This window comes from Coregonus lavaretus (assembly GCF_964263955.1).
Source record: "Coregonus lavaretus genome assembly, chromosome: 18".
Classification (NCBI taxonomy): Eukaryota; Metazoa; Chordata; class Actinopteri; order Salmoniformes; family Salmonidae; genus Coregonus; species Coregonus lavaretus.
Window position 1 is genome coordinate 28785788 of NC_140005.1, and position 4174 is coordinate 28789961.

Genomic DNA, 4174 nt, shown 5'->3' on the forward strand with positions numbered 1-4174 from the left:
CTGTTCTGTTCTCTTTATTCCTGTTGTTTGCTGGTGGGCCAAAAGTAGAGGGTGGAACGGCAGATCTAAAGCTAAAACAAGTATTTATCAACGTGCGCACATACATGAAAAAGGATACACCTTGCAAGGTGGCTTATCCATGTTCTGGAGCTAGTAGTGTTTTCCTCTGAACCAGGACTCGGGTGACTGATGGCAATGTTGAATTTTGTATACGAGTCATCACCCCTAAAAGGTAACACAAGAATATGTGTGTTAAGTCGCATGATGACTGTGATCTTTTTTCAGTAGCCTTCCTACACTGACAGGCTAACTGTGTGTGTATATGCGTGTCTCTCCTCTAGCAAGTGTGTGTGTGCTGTGTGTATGTGCTGTGTGTATGTGCTGTCTGTGTGTGCTGTGTGTATGTGCTGTCTGTGTGTGCTGTGTGTATGTGCTGTGTGTATGTGCTGTCTGTGTGTGCTGTCTGTGTGTGCTGTGTGTGTGTGCTATGTGTATGTGCTGTGTGTATGTGCTGTCTGTGTGTGCTGTGTGTATGTGCTGTGTGTATGTGCTGTGTGTATGTGCTGTCTGTGCGTGCTGTGTGTATGTGCTGTGTGTGTGTGTTCTCCATGTCTTCTCCCAGCACTCCTATGCATTCTAATCCCTCTCTCCCTCTGAAGAGCCACACTTGAGCTGTGACCTCATTTAGGAGGCGAGCACCTGTAGAGTGCAAACAATTATCTGATTAGTGGCAAAAGGACAGTCTCACCCTACCTACCTACCTATACCCCCCTACCCCCCAAATAGGCTTTGGTTTCTCCCAGGTCCCACATCTAAGACTGGGGAGTATTTGGGAGGTGTGGTAGCACTCTAAAGAAGAGAGGAGGAAGCAGAGAGATCAATGGTATGACAGAGCTGGTTGACAGAGCTCAGACAAAAAGGGCCTTTTTCTCTCAGACAGCCGGGTGCAGCCCATACACACCTGGACAGGCAGAGTAGAGGGGAATCACAGGGAGGGAGGGAGGGAGGGAGGGAGGGAGGGAGGGAGGCTAACCGCGCTTCAAAGCCACACTGCCACCTGGGAGAGGGGGGAAGGAGGGGAGGGGGGAGATTAATGTGACACACACACAAGCATGCAGACACACACACAAACAAGCAGACATACACACTTTATGCTTAAAAACACCACCCAAGAGAAACAATGTTTTAGACCACTAACACCATCTGGACTCCACCCGTTTCATATAAATACATACAGTCACACAAACCGCACAAACACACATACATACCTATCTACAGATACTCACAAACACCACCCTCCCACCACCCCACCCTTACAGAAACGACAGGAGGTTGGTGGCACCTTAATTGGGGAGGACGGGCTCGTGGTAATGGCTGAAGCGGCATAGGGGGAATGGTATCAAATACATGGCTTCAATCTGTTCAATGCCATTCCATTTGCTCCGTTCCCGCCATTATTATGAGCCGTCCTCCCCTCAGCAGCCTCCTGTGACAGAAACACACATGCCACAAAACACTCGTACACACATGATGATACACAGAAACGTACACTCAACCTTTCCCCACACATTGGCCCATCGGTGTGGGGCTGCTGCATGCATGGGAACCAGGGTTTGGGGTGCTGCTGTGCTGCAGGAGCTGTTTGAAGCCAGCTGTCACAACCTGACAGGCTGTTGTTTTAGAGGCCTTTGGTATGGCCGAGGGGGCCGAGGGGAGAAAAACAACACCAGGAATGTGTACAAGTCAGGACCCAACAATAAATCCTTCGTCCGTTTCCTCTCTCTCCCACTGCAGACTGAGGAGGGGAGCAGGGTCGGCTGGAGAGGGGAGCAGGGACGTGGGAGCAGGGAGTCGATGCTCAGGCTATGGGACTACATGGCCACTCTTCTCTCTCTCGCCCTCTCTCTGATGGTCATTTTCTATCTTTATCTCTCTCTCTATCTCTCTCTCTCGCTCTCTCTCTCGTGTGTCCTCACTCGGGTTTATCACTTCTGAAGCAGTACTCAGTCAGAGCAGGCACACATAAACAATTGCTCAGAGAGAAAGAGAGAGAGAGGGGGAAGAAAGCCAGCCAGCCAGACAGTCAGCCAGACAGCCAGACACAGACAGACACACACACACACACACACACTCACACACACACGCACACGCACACACACACACTCCATGCTACTGTAGATAGTGAGACATGAGAACATCCTGAGACAGACAAATGTAGACAGACAGAGAACAAAAACAGCAGGCCTGTTGCATCCTGGGAAATCCTGGTTCTGTTTCCAAGCTGCCCCACAAGGCTGTTCTTCCCTACCCATCGCCAACCGCCCACCACCCCTACCGCCCACACCCCAGGGTTCCTCTCAGAAGAGAAACAAAACCATCTGTAATGACCTATGGGTTTACAGCACACTGGAGCCATGGAAACTGTCTGTTTTTGTGCTTTTTTGGAGGGGTGCTCAGTGTATGTATATGTGTTTTTACAGTATTTGTGTGAGATAGTGTGCATACGTGTGTGTGTGTTCACTCCATCCCTGAAACACACACACACACCAAAGCCATGTTCCGTGACCCTGGTGGTCTGCTAAGAGCTCTAGGCCCATACATCATCCTCCTCAACACTCGGCTAACTCCTCTCCCTGCTTTGAACTGAGCACAGTTCACTGAGCTAACTACTGACGCTCTATAAGGATACATACAGAAACCCCCACAATCACTCCAAACTATGTGGTGAAACTTTATGGGGCTCTCAATGGAAAATTCAACAGATGTTCAAGGCAGAGTCTTTGTTTTTTTACACCTACTATTGTTTGGTGAGTATGTCCTCCCCTCCTTTGCTCTACTGTATATTTCAGTCATTGATTTTACGGTTGAATATCTGATTACTTAAACAGCCTTACCCTGCTAATGGCCTACATTGCCTAACATGACTGTGGCTGGGATGAGCATTCATTGAATAACAGAGGGACTGAGGGTTTTGAAAGCCATGCTGTAAATATCTTTGGCTAGTGAGCGCGCTCCAACATTCTCAATGAGTAATTAAGTGTCTGAGTAATTTCATCAGCAGGCCACAGAGAAAGTCTTCTCCAAGAGGAATGGTGGAGTTTACGCAATCACTCTGCTACGTTTCCTCTGGAATGGTTGAGGATGTGATGTGTGCGTGTGGGGGGCTTAGAGTGTTTTGATGCCTGCTTAGCTCCGAGGTCAAATGGTGTTGCGCTCACTCAACTACACTTAGAAAAAAGGGTTCCTAAAGGGCTCAATGGCTGTCCCCATTAGAGAACCCTTTTCTGGTTCCAGGTAGAACCCTCTCTGGAAAGAGTTCTACATGGAAACCAAAAGGGTTCTACCTGGAGCCAAAATGGGTTCTTCAAAGGGTTCTCTTATGGGGACAGCCGAAGAACCCTTTTTGGTTCTAGATACCACCTTTTCTTTTTAAGAGTGTACTTGAGCTCACATCTTCCTTGTTCATATGGGTACTAATATTTACAGCGGGCTTGCTAAAATTCTAGAATGAGCTATGACCCATTTATGTGGTTCCGGAATGTTCTTACACCACTGACATGTGCTGCTCTGTGTAAGAGGGAACAGAGAGGAAAGGTATAGGTAAAGTGTTGGGCCCCCAAAAAGTAATATTTTCTAAATGCCTCAGTGCTTTTCATTGCATACAGTGGGGAAAAAAAGTATTTAGTCAGCCACCAATTGTGCAAGTTCTCCCACTTAAAAAGATGAGAGAGGCCTGTAATTTTCATCATAGGTACACGTCAACTATGACAGACAAATTGAGGGAAAAAAATCCAGAAAATCACATTGTAGGATTTTTAATGAATTTCTTTGCAAATTATGGTGGAAAATAAGTATTTGGTCAACTACAAACAAGCAAGATTTCTGGCTCTCACAGACCTGTAACTTCTTCTTTAAGAGGCTCCTCTGTCCTCCACTCGTTACCTGTATTAATGGCACCTGTTTGAACTTGTTATCAGTATAAAAGACACCTGTCCACAACCTCAAACAGTCACACTCCAAACTCCACTATGGCCAAGACCAAAGAGCTGTCAAAGGACACCAGAAACAAAATTGTAGACCTACACCAGGCTGGGAAGACTGAATCTGCAATAGGTAAGCAGCTTGGTTTGAAGAAATCAACTGTGGGAGCAATTATTAGGAAATGGAAGACACA